Source organism: Pelodiscus sinensis, chromosome 10, assembly GCF_052426305.1.
Source record: "Pelodiscus sinensis isolate ZL-2025 chromosome 10, ASM5242630v1, whole genome shotgun sequence".
Taxonomy (NCBI): Eukaryota; Metazoa; Chordata; order Testudines; family Trionychidae; genus Pelodiscus; species Pelodiscus sinensis.
Genome location: NC_143061.1, coordinates 35,488,824 through 35,501,886, shown reverse-complemented (window position 1 = coordinate 35,501,886; position 13,063 = coordinate 35,488,824). Strand labels below are relative to the sequence as shown.

The 13,063-nt window shown below is 43.4% G+C and overlaps 1 pseudogene; it reads left to right on the top strand.

Annotated features, from left to right (window-relative positions):
* Nucleotides 1-804: 804 nt before the first annotated feature.
* Nucleotides 805-3,395, top strand: LOC149523861 (uncharacterized; annotated as a pseudogene).
* The last annotated feature ends 9,668 nt before the right edge of the window (nucleotides 3,396-13,063 follow it).

The following is a 13,063-nucleotide window of genomic DNA, read 5'->3' as shown; positions in this document are numbered from 1 at the left end:
TCATCAAGAATTTTGAAAAAGATCAGGGAAAACAGTGAAGGGGCACTAAATAGTAAGTAAAACCATTCAGACTTATTGATTATTATGAATCTGCTTTTTATCACTTTATATAATTGCTGTTAATAACAAACCCCTTATTAATGGACATCAATAAAGGAAGAAATATACTAACCCTCTGAGAGAGCTAGTAAGGAGGACATTGAATGCAGAGGATGTGGGAAAATCCTAATACTGACCGTCCTGGCTTGGGTAGTTAGTTACTGGATCTATTATCTACATCTATTTTCTTAGAGAATTTAGTTTTTGGGCAATGTTTGAGATTCAGTTTTGGAGATTGACTTTTTTTATTTATGCTCAGAATAAAGCAGTGGTGAAACCATCAAGAATTGTAGGGGAGGGTATTTTAGCCCTGTTACCCATTTAGTTTTTGATATGTCTCCTAAACTGCAAAGGCCAGCTGTGATGTGGTCGTGTTTTTGGTTATTTGGTCACTTCTCAAGAACACACAATTTTTAAGTAAGCCACTAAAAGACATCAGAGGTTCCGGCATGCATTTTTTTCTAGTCATTAAAACTAACAAATCTAGGTGCGTAATTGAGCTATGCCAATTACTTAGCTTATTTTGAAATAAAGTTGCTGTGTAGACGTACCCCTAATGTAAAGATCTGTCTAAACAGATGATAAATGTAGGGCATCAAATTTTAATACCGATACTGACTGATAGCTGGATCCAGAATAGAAAAAAATAATATTGAAAACATTGGGATAAACATAATATTTTTTTTCTTTTTTCCCACCAGGACCAGAGTGCTAGTTTTAAAGATGATGAATTCATCTAATGGAACCAATGGATCACTGAATGATGCAACAAAAAGAAAAGAAGTTGAGATAATAAAGGCTTCCCTTTACTTGGTTAATTTCATCTTCATTACTGCAATTGGTTTGTTAATTTTTAGGACAGTGCAGCAGAACTCTGCAATGAAGAAAAATGTTCAGTATTTTTTCCTGTGCCATCATCTTCTATTTAGTTCTTTATTTTCCTGTTTTGGTGTTGCATTTAGTACACTACGAGCATTTGCTGTGAAAAGTCCCCAAATTGTGTTCTGGATAATCTTTGGAGTGCAAGCAGCAACTGGAGAAGGAGTACTAATAACTTTGACTTTGATGGCACTTAACAGATGTTGTGCTGTTTGCTGGCCTCTTAGATACATGTCCTTAGTACACACAGTGAAACACAAAGTCATGATTTGTGTTTGGATGATAACAGTATTCAAACTGATGTTCTTATTAATTATAGAAGGCAAAGACAACTCTCCAGAAAACATGTTTCAAGTGGTACCATCTTGCTCAATTATCTTGGGTGGTGTTCCAGCCAGAACAATGGGAATTATTTTAATTTTATTTCTTGGGACCATCATTGTAATTAGCTATAGCCTCCTGTGTATAAAAGGAAAAGATGCTGGTCATTTCAATAGCTCAAATAAGAAGGCCAAAAAAACTATAATTATTCATGGATTACAAATGAGTTTGCTTCTGCTTCTGCCTTTGATAATATTAGCTGCTAAAATCAACCGTGACAATATTATTTTCAATGTTGCAGCTTTTGTTATTTTCTCACTTGCTCTATGCTTTAGCCCTGTGGTTTATGGTCTGCGAAACAAAGAACTGCAAACCAAGCTATTGAATAGGCAAAGACCTAGTTTATATACTGGCTATAGGATAAGTCACATACAGCAGACTCAGAGGCCAGAACAGTTGAATAACCCAGAATTAATTGATACTAGATGTAGCACTTCTGATCCTTAGTTTTCTAAGAGAACATTTGATCCAGTAATGTAAAATAAGTCCTTGCATACTCCTAATACAAACTTACTCCATTTCGAAAATGATTTAACTTAAATGAAATTGAACTGTGTAATTTAAACCATTTTCTGCCTTCTCAAATGTGGTTTGCAATACATGAGAAAAGCACAATAGAAATGTGTGTGAGAGGGTATGTAGACACTGTCCAGTGTTTGACAAGGAGAGGGCTAGAAAACCCTGCTAGGCCTGATCTATACTCGAACGGAAGGTCGACTTAAGTTACGCAACTCCAGCTACGTGAATTATGTAGGTATAGTCGACATGTCTTAAATCACTGTCCACACAGTGGGAGATCAGTGGGAGCAAACACTCCCATTGCCTTCCTTTACTCCTTGTGAGGAGGAGGAGTACTGGTGCCAACAGGGGTGCCCTTTCAGTTCGAATTAACAGGTCTTCATTTGACCCCTAAAAGATCTACTGCAGCAGCGTCAATCTTCTGTGTAGTGTGGACTCGGCCTTTGTGAATAAGCAAGGAATCAGAATCTGCTTTCTCTGAACTACAGTAAGACTAAGAATGGGGTGATAATTAGAAGAGAAAATATAAGCAGTCCAAATGAGAAAGCATCTTGCTGCAGGAACCATAAGTTTTTAAGACTTGGATAGAGGTAAAACTCTGGAGCAGATCTTAATTGATGTAGAGCTCAGTAATCTCATTGATTTTAGAGGCGATATGCCAATTTACACCAGTTGTGGATATGGCCCTCTGCCTCTACGAACCTTAATCCTGAAGGGGTTGTGGCAATAAGCCTAATTTTTTTTCATGTAAGGCTTTGGTTGTAGAAAACCTCATTTCTCCTTGGTATTGGCTTATCAGAATTTTCTTTGCTGGAATTCGTTTAGAGAAGGTCTGATTTTAGTTTGTGTGGCAGCTGCCTGGAGCATAGAGGCCGTTCACTGTCTGCTGTGGGCTGGTAGTGCCCTGTGCCATATTTCCTGACACTGCTTTTCTTCACTGACATTATGCGATGGCAAAGATCCTGGGAAATTTTGTGAAAACAAAACTTGTGCAAATGATTGTGAATATGGGACATGGGGATGGAATTCTTGAAAGGGGCTTATCATAGATACAAAATATTGAAATATGTATTTGTTCCACACCTGTTTACTTCCTACTTTGGAAATAGCCTCTCTGCAAACACCAATGATGTTGACATCACTCTCGGTACAGGGATAATTTGATGGGATGACTAGTTGCTGTTTTTATTATAATTTATTATTTATGCTGCCATAGCGCTTAGGGGCCTTAGCCATAGAACAGGAGCCCCCTGTGCTAAGTGCTGTACAAGACAGAACCAAAATATCTTCCTGTCCCAAGGCACTTAACCAATACTTTCTGTAAAACCACAGATGGTTCATCAGTTCTGTTTTTGAGTCAAGCAGAGTTTGAATATGGATCTTATAACTGTTTTTAATGTTTTAAAAAATGTACACTATATTTTAAACCATGCAAGGCACTTTTGTACTGCTTCTCCACATAATATGGTTTTCAAGGTCTGTGGATTATTGTTGAGGTTTTTTTTAATATTCACTTTAATAAAAATGGAACTGGATTTGGCTATGTTTGCTTTCTGCAAATCTTCAATGGATAGAAATACTCTCAGCTTCAAACTGGAAGGGAAGATCAGAGAATAATGAAGAGAAAGCAAATTGACATCTCATAAACATTTTTGAACCAGAAGACTTCAAAACAATGGACATAAGGTACTTCATAAGCTTCCTTGCACAGATCTTCTCATACCTTTCTGTTTTAACTTATTACATCCATATGAGTCTTACTTAGGGGTCCCCTCATGGTGTAGTGTCAAATTGTATGATGATTTTGAGATGTGACTCACCAGAGCAGGGGTGGGCAAAATCAGGCCCAGGAGCTGGATCTGGCCCACCAAGCATTTCTCTCTTATTAGCAGAGCGTGTACACTTACAGTGGGCAGCTATTCCTCCCACACCTTACTCCATCCTGTAGCTCAGCTGCTCCCAGGATTCTCCTGCTAGCTGTGGTGAGCGGGGATGGGGGAGAGGGGAGTGCTGAAGTCAGGATATCTGCCTTCAGAGTGCTGAAGTCAGGATATCTACCTCATCTCTGCAGACAGAGAAACATACAGTGGAGCTGCTTCAGTCTGACACATAGATGATAAGTGACTAAGAAGAGTGCTTGTCTTTAGAGGCAGGGTACTATTTCTAAGATTTCAACTCACGCTCTCTCTCTTTACACGCTTTTTCCCTCCATGCCACATCTCTGCAGAGCAGGGAAGGGGGAAGACAACAGAGCAGGACAGCTTTCCCTGTCTTAAAGGGCCAGCACGTGGCTTCTCTCAGGAATTTGCCTAGCAGCAGCCAGCACAAACACACTGTCACTGTCACACACCCAGTCTGTGCTACTCTGTCTCTGTGCCACACATAGTTGCTGTCATACACACATTTGCCACACACACTCAGTCTGTGTCATCATCTAGCTCTCTTACACACCGTATCTTTCACACTCACACACACTCTTTCTCTCTCTGTAGTCCCCAGCCTCACCCTTTCCACCTGAGGCCCTGCCCTTTCAGGGAAAGGGGAGCTGGCCCATGATGATGTAAAAACATTCATGAAGTGGCCCCACTGTGAAAATTATTGCCCACCCCTACACTAGGGACCAGGCCTTATCTACTATGAAAAAATGACTCCTTGTTGACTCCTTGTTGGTCAGTTTCAGCAGCGGCTGACTTGGGGATGCCTGGGGCAGAGCAGCTGGGGTGCTGCTGGGTTGGTCCAGTAGGACCCGAGTGGCAGGACAGCGGCACGTCTGGGCAGTCCCGCCGCCCGCGTCCTCCGCAGCTTTGCTCCACATCTCCCTGGTCTGCTGGGCCCCCACCCCGCCGCCCGCGTCCTCCAGGGCAAGAAAAGCCCCGTTCGTAAGTACGGATCCGACTTAAGTCGGATCCGCGTAACTTGGGGACTGCCTGTACTATTAAAAGCCATTCTTTTCTTTCCTTTTCTATTTTTCCCTTCACCTTTTCTCCTCTCTCCCACCTTGCCCCAGCACAAGCTTTCTCCTGTTCCCACTCCATCACAAGTGTCTTTATCCCTTCAAATCTCCCTTCCCTAGGTTAGGATCTCTAATCATTCCTATTGGTGGAGTTTCTCCCTTTCCCTCTCTGTTCTCGTTCCTCTCCAATTCCCTTGTGTAATCTTAACACTTCTTTCACTGGGGCCATCCTTTTCAGGTTTTATGCTCAGTTCCTTTCTTCATTCCACTCATCTTCTACTTTGCAGGATAAGAGTCTTCTACCCTTGTGTGCCACATTGGAAAAAAATCCTTCCCTTCTGTGTGCTCACCCCAAATGAAGAAGAGGAGGACCAATCAGGTGGGAGGAAGCTCTGATCGTGCTTGCCCCAGTGCCAGCCTCCTTTACTCGGCTCTGAAATGAGATTCTTGGGGCTGGCTTTCAGAAGAGCTGAGCTGGACTTCAGCTAAAGCAGAAAATCAGGTGTATCTTTAATACGCGCCACTTTGTTGTGTTCTTGTGCACATTGATCTTACTACCAGCAAGGGGCCCATTAAGGGGAGGTACCTCTCTACCTGTTGTTCCCTAGCTAATGCTTCATTCTGTAGCTTCAGCGGAGGTGTCCAGTGGATGGGAGCAGAAACTGTGGTATCTCCAATTGAGTAAGAGGTAGCAATTCATATAATAAACAGGGACCTATGCAAAAAAATAGAGGTACACAGTTAAACTCTCTCTCTACTGGGAAGAGGAGTATGAATGGGAGGAGATGAAGGAGAAGAGATGGCTCTTCTGCCATAAGAAAGTGGACCCGCCTGTCCCTGCTAAACTGAGGGAGTTGGCATGGACAGTATACAGCTGGAATGCCTGGCCAGCCCTGAGCACTGCCCAAATTGGAGGGTGGATTGGAGTCAAGGGGCAGAGAAAGTATGACTCCAAACCCCCTTCCAAGTTTGCGGATGAGGAGGAACGGTAATGTAGATACATGCTCCTGCCTCCTGAGAAGAATTTTGGGAGAAAGAGCCGGACGGGCAGGGCAGAGGAATTGTAGTTTCCAAGAATCCCTCCCACTCTGTCTGTGATGAAGAGGCTGGAGGAGGAAGTAAACATATGGATCTTAGGCCTTTCTAACCTTCCTGAGCGGGAGGTGAGCGGAAGGTAAATGTGGCCATGAGGCCCCATCCTCTTTCCCTGTATGATTCAGTGGCTATGTCTCTTGAGAGCCTTCTCAGATTTTTGTAAGCCAGAGGTCTCCAACCTTTTTAACCACAAGTGTAAGTTCAATGTAAGATCTACCTCAAACCCAAATACCTTTGCCCCACTTCCTTCCCACCCCTTTTCTAAGGCTCTTTCCCTGCTTCACCCCTTCTCTGAGGCCTCACCCTGCTCACTCCATCCCCTTCCTTCCCCCATTCTGACTCACTTTCACCAGCCTGGGGTACATGGTTGGGGTGCAGACTCTGGTCTTGGCCAAAAGGTTTGGAGTGTGGTAGGGGCTCAGAGCTTGGCCCAAGGTGGAGGACTGGGGTCCAGGAGGGGGTTCAGAGTGTAAGCTCTAGGAAGGAGTTTGGGTGCAGAAGGACTCACATCTGGGGCAGGAGGTTGGGTGCAGGAGGGGATTCAGGACTGGGAGAGGGATTCAGGAAGCAGGCTCTGGCTGTGTCATTTAAGTGACAGCTTCTGGGTGGTGGAGCAGTGGGGTTCAAGCAGGCTTACTCCTGCCCTGGCCCTGCACCACTCCTGAAAGCAGCTGGCATGAACATCAATGGCTCCATGGCACCATGTGTTGCCCCTTATCCACAGAAACTGAGCCCACAGCTTCTACTGGTCATGCTTCCCCATTACTGATCAACGGGAGCTGCAGGAGAGGTGTCTGCAGGCAAGGACAGCATGTGCAGACCCCCTGCTCTGCCCTGTTCACGGGCTGCAGGGACATGCCAGCCACTTCCAGGAGCAGCAATTACCCACAAGGATAATTACTCCATCCGCGACAGGTTAGGCATTTGAGAACTCACTATTCAAAGAATTAAATGTAAGCGTAAGAGAGAAATGAAAATTATGAAATGTACAAACCAGTCAAAAACCAAAAAAAGTAAGCAATTAAAAAGTAACAAACACTCACCACGTATGTGTTGGGTCGGGAGATGAGAGTGAAGGACCGTGTGTGTTTGTAAGAATGACAGAAACACACACAGTGTATGAGAGTCACAGAGATTTGCATTGCCAAGCTCCCTCCATCCCCTTCTCTCTGTGTGGAGATCGGGTACAGAATTGGGGGAGGAGGGAAACACTGACATCAGCACGCCCCCCCCCTTCCTCCCACACCTGCACAGCAAGCAGAAGGCTCTCAGGGCAGCAGCTTCAAGCCAGAGGGCAGGAGCAGCATGACAGTGGGTGGAGGGGCAACTGAAGTGCCAGTGCTTGATAGCTTCCTTGCCAAACCAGTCAGGATCACCTGTCAGAGGCTCCAAGATTTACCGGTAGATCCCAATCTACTGGTTGATGAGTACTGTTGTAAGGTGTTTAAAGCTCTTCTCAGCTACCACGTTTAAAAATATTTTATGAACGATTGTGACAGAAAATTCAACTTTACAAAAAACACACAAGTGTAACTTAATTGTAAAATATAGTGAGGGCAAAAGAGCTGGGTGTGGGCTTCAGATCCCCATTTCATCCCTTCCTCCCACTTTGTATCTGGAGAAGACAGGAAAATACAATGTCTGCTGGGTTTTTATTCCCTTCTCTCTCCCCTCCCCTCCCCGCCCCCGCCCCAAGGAAGGAGGAAATGCTTAACTGTGACTCTTCCTTCCTGGGTATAGATGGAAAATGTCTCCAAACCCAGTCCCCCTGCATCTGATATAACAAAAAGGCTCACTGTTCCTTAGCCCAGCCCCCATCCGTTTCATTAAGGGAATGGGGCACAGCTGATTAGGGTTACAGTAGTTTGTCTCTTAGGGTACGTCTAAACTACATGCCTCTGTCGGCAGAGGCATGTAGATTTGTTTTTTTGGCAAAGGCAAATGAAGCCGCGATTTAAATGATCGCGGCTTCATTTACATTTACATGGCTGCCGCGCTGAGCCGACAAACAGCTGATCAACGGTTTGTCAGCTCGCGCGCTAGTCTGGACATTCCCCCTGTAGACATCAAAGCCCTTTGTCGGCAGCCCCAGTAAACCTCATCCCACGAGGAATAACGGGGCTGCCAACAAAGGGCTTTGATGTCGACAGGGGGAACGTCCAGACTAGCGCGCAAGCCGACAAACAGCTGATCAGTTGTTTGTCGGCTCAGCGCGGCAGCCATGTAAATGTAAATGAAGCCGCGATCACTTAAATCGCGGCTTCATTTGCCTTTGCCTATGTGTCTAATCTACATGCCTCTGCCGACAGAGGCATGTAGTCTAGACACAGCCTTAGTGGTGAGGGGATGCTCTGAAATATTCACAGAAGGTTTTGAAGTAGTGATGCTCAGCCTTAGGGAAATGTGATCAGCTGGGGAACTGTTCCTTCAGTTAGTATGTTTGGGGGAAAGGAGGTTTGGTGTATTGCAGCACCAAAGCATAGCCTATCCTCGTTACAACTATTCCACAGGCCCAAAAGGCTTTGTTGCATCAATCCCTGGAAGTACTCTCAAACAGTGTGGTTTTGCCCACCTGTCATGGTAGGCTGGAACCATTTTTCAGTCAAATGAAACTGTCCACAATTGCTTTAGTAAGTTTGCCCCTTCTGCCCATACTAGAATCTGCTGACACAGTTTTTCAGTGCTGATTTTACATGCCTTCAGAAGCAAGGAATTTTTGTAGTATGCATAGGGCCTTAAAATCTGCTTCCTCTATGAAAGTAACTCCATGAAAATGGTACCATTGGGTTCCGTGATTGCTGAGTGTCATTGACTTCAGATCAAGCATTACAGATACAACAATGCTTTCTTTCCCTTCATGGGTAACCAGCAAATTCAGCCTGGGCTCTCAACTTCAAGCACACAGCTACTTCTGAACTATCAGTGACATAAAGATTCCGCATAATGAAATTGTGCCCTCATTAACACCTGTGCAGCTCCACTGACTGCTAATAGGACCGTTAGTGACACCTGAGCAGCAGTCATATTACTTACATGGAGACTGTAGATTGAAACTTAGTACAGGTTGAACCTCTAAAATCTGGGACTTTCCAGTCCAGCAACATCCATGAATCATAGAATCATAGAATACTAGAACTGGAAGGGACCTTGAGAAGTCAAGTCCAGTCCCCTGTCTTCACCATCTACATTATCCCTGAAAGATGTCTATCTAATCTACTCTTAAATGTCACCAATGATCGAGATTCCACAACCTCCCTAGGCAATTTATTCCAGTGTTTAATTGCCCTGACAGTTAATAGGTTTTTCCTAGTGTCCAACCTAAACTTCCGCTGCTGCAGTTTAAGCCCATTGCTTCTTGTCCTATCACCAGAGGTCCAAGAGAACAATTTTTCTCTTTCCTCCTTGTGACACCCTTTTCAGTACTTTAAAACTTTTATCATGTCCCCTCTCAGACTTCTCTTTTCTAAACTAAACAAACCCAATTCTTTCAGTCTTCCCTCATAGCTCATGCTTTCTAGACCTTTAATAATTTTTTGTTGCTCTTCTCTAGACCTTCTTCAATTTTTCCACATCTTTCTTGAAATGTGGTGCCCAGAACTGGACCCAATACTCCATCTAAGACCTAATCACTAATCACTTCTCATATCTTGCTTACAACACTCCTGTTAATGCATCCCAGAGTCATGTTTTCTCTTTCTCTTTCTTTTTTTTTTTTTTTTTTTTTGCAATAGTGTCACACTGTTGACTCATATTTAACGTATGGTCCACTGTGACCCCCTAGTTCCCTTTCTGCAGTACTCCTTCCTAAACAGTCGCTTCCCATTCTGCATGTGTGAAACTGATTGTTCTTACTTAAGTGGAGCACTTTGAATTTGTTCTTATTAAACTTCATCCTATTTACCTCAGACCATTTCTCCAGTTTGTCCAGCTCATTTTGAATTATGACCCTGTCCTCCAAAGCAGTTGCGACTCCTCCCAGCTTGATATCATCTGCAAACTTAATAGACATACTCTTTATGCCATCATCTAAATCGACTTGCTGAACCACAGATTGTGGTCTTCTTAGACCATGGATATTGCGGACCAGAGAGCCCTGGCTAACCAGGTTCAGGGTTGGGCTGGTGATGGGGAGCACAGCCCCAGCTGGGGTCAGCACAGCAGGCAGTGCAGACATGGCTGGGGCCAGTGCACTTGGGAGTGCAGCACCAGCTCTGGGTAGAGAGTGCAGTTCTAGCAGGGCTGGAGGCAGCAGAGCTGGTGGTGTGGAGCATAGCCATGGCCAAGGCCAGGAGCAGAGCCCAGTGACTGGAGGTGGCATCCAGGAACAGGGAGGGGAACTTTGACCTCCCCGGGCCAGCAAACTCTGTGGTTCAGGACTGCTTAGATCCAGAGGAGGCCAGACCAGGGAGGTCCCACCTGTATATCATTCTGCTGATTTTGTTAAAGAAGGAAAAGGATCCAGCTCCTGCTGTCTTAACTGTGCTGATACTTCAGCAACAGTAAAAATCAGTAAAACCTTATTTGAATCACTGTACGAGGACAGTATGACTGCACACATGCATCTGGCTGAGAAGGTGCTGCTCTTACACCATCACTTTTCAGGGCATATTCATACTTGTAGCACTTTTGGCCTGCAAAATGTTGAATTTGCTACTTTGCTAGTGTTATTAGAAGCACAAATGACTATTGTTTAATAAAACACAAATGATTCCTTACAGGGATTAATACAGTAGGTATGTAAAGAGAAAACAGGAACTTGTTAAACAAATACTGCATCTCTTCTACCCAGCCCTGACTTTCCCTTGTCTTTAAATTTATCTGGATTATGATCTCTGAGGCTATGTCTAGACTACAGAATTTTTCTGGGGTAGTTTTTTTTCCCTGCCATGTCCAGGGAACACATCCCTATTTTTGGATCAGTTTCTGAAAAAGGGGGCATCTTTTATCAGAAGCCCTGTATTCCTCATTTTATGAGGAATAAGGGATCATTTTATGAGGAATAAGTGCTCTTGGGAAAGAGGAGGCTTTTCCCACATTTGGCCCCGTGTTGATGGGTCAAATGTCAGAAAAGTCTCTTCCGAAAAATAATCGGAAAAAGGTACACAAATTGCAGTTCACAATTTGCGTACCTTTTTCTGAAAAAGAACAGCAGTGTAGACATGGCCTTTGAGGCAGTAACCTGTTTTCTAATGTGTTGTTAAAGCACCTAGCAGAGCTATGTGAAGAAAAAGAAGTCTGATATGCAAAATCAATTTATCTTTCTAATGGTGTGATATTCCATGGATAAATAAAGCTGAAAACAGAAACATCTAGGTCCAATCCTGCAGGTACTGAGCACACTCATTTTCTACTGAAGTTAATGACAGCTGAAAATACTAAGCATTTCCCAGCAGGCAACCAGGACCTGAGAGTTTCAGGATCTAATAATAACTCTGCGCCTGGCTTTTAGTCCAGTTGTGCAAGGAGCCCTGGCTACTAAATGACAATTTAATTATTAATGTTTTAAGACGTGCTGTTTCCATTGTTATGGTTTGTTCAATAAACAAACAGGTCAGCATGATTTAAAGGTGTTTTATGCGAGGACATTAAACTTCTCAAGAACTGCTAAGTTACTGTTCAGATCTGGTTCTGGGGGCAGTACTCCAAAGTCTTTCCAATCCATAACACTCTTTGTAGAAACTGGCATCCTTGTTTGCATCACAGAAGACAAATGAATGATTGATGAAGCATGCAGACTGAATCAGTCTATTGCTCCTAGGGATAGTTTCTCCAGGTCTGAACTCAGCCATGCTCATGGGGAAACACGCACTGCAGCTGACTGTGCTGTACCTCTTCTGGAGCTTCAGCATCTGCATTGCTTTCATAATTCTAAATGAATATATAAAAATAATGTGCCTCAGAGACCTCTCCAGAAGTGTAGAAGAAGGGAAGATTTTAGAATCCTGCCAAGGAAACAAGTATGAGAAAGCCAGAGTGCAAAAAAAGAGTGGGGGTGAAGGGTTGTGCAGCAGAATCAGATGAGAGGTTTTAGGTATCCAATTCTGCTCAGTTACACGAGGACATATATATGGGTGCGTCTACACAGCACTGTAACTCAAAATTTGATACTCAATTTGAGCTATGCAAATTGCTTATCTTATTTCGATGCTATTTCAAAATAGCTTATTTTGGCATTTGGTGCTGTCTACAAATTTCGAAATAAAGCGCTATTCCAAAACATCCCTTATTCCTCGTAGAATGAGGTTTACAGGGACATTGGAATAGCAAGCCCGAAATAATGGGCTTGCTGTGAAGACGCAGTATAGCTATTTTGGGATACTCCGGTACCCCGAAATAGTGTTGCAGTGTAGACATACCCATAAGGAGTAACTCCACTGAAATCTGTGGAGCTACATCTATGTTAAACGGATGGGATAATCCTGGCAAGTGAGACTTAATTCCTGGAGGAAGATCTGCCAGGTGTCCTGAAAATAACATTTTCTTAAGATATTATCTGGTACTTTTTCCTTAAATGGTTTAATGGGATGGTTAATGTTTGAAGTTTGTCTTAAGAATCAGTTTTGCTGTAAATGTGAGTTCAGCATTTTACTTCTTTACAGAGAAAGTATAGTGGTTGTGTCATTGTAACCAATAATAAGAATCAATAAGTAATGTGTTTTGGGGGTTGGAATGTATTTATTAATTAAAGAGATATCAGTTAACTCAGCCTGACTGAGTTCATTAAACAATTAGTAAAGAACAGAAAGGAATATTTCACCAAAATCTGGAGAATCAAGCCCTGCAGCTAATGATAGTCTGATTTCCACAGTGTTCTGGTCCCATTATTTGTTTACAAGTAGGCATTTTCATGCCTGAGCTGTTTACAGCTTCATTTCCATTATTTCTTTCTTTTCACACACAACAGATCTTATTTTGAATATTTCTCATCATTTTTAGTTCCATTTAATACATTTCCAACTGCATAATCAAACACCTGTTGTTTGCTTATACCCTTTCAGTGGGTACATCATATTTTGCTATATGATGGGGGTGCCCCTTCCCCACATTGTAAGTCAGCCTGTGGGCGGGGCCTAGCTGGCTGAGAGCACCTCTCCCCCACAGCCTTGCCAGGCATGCTCCCTGGTGAGCAGCACTATA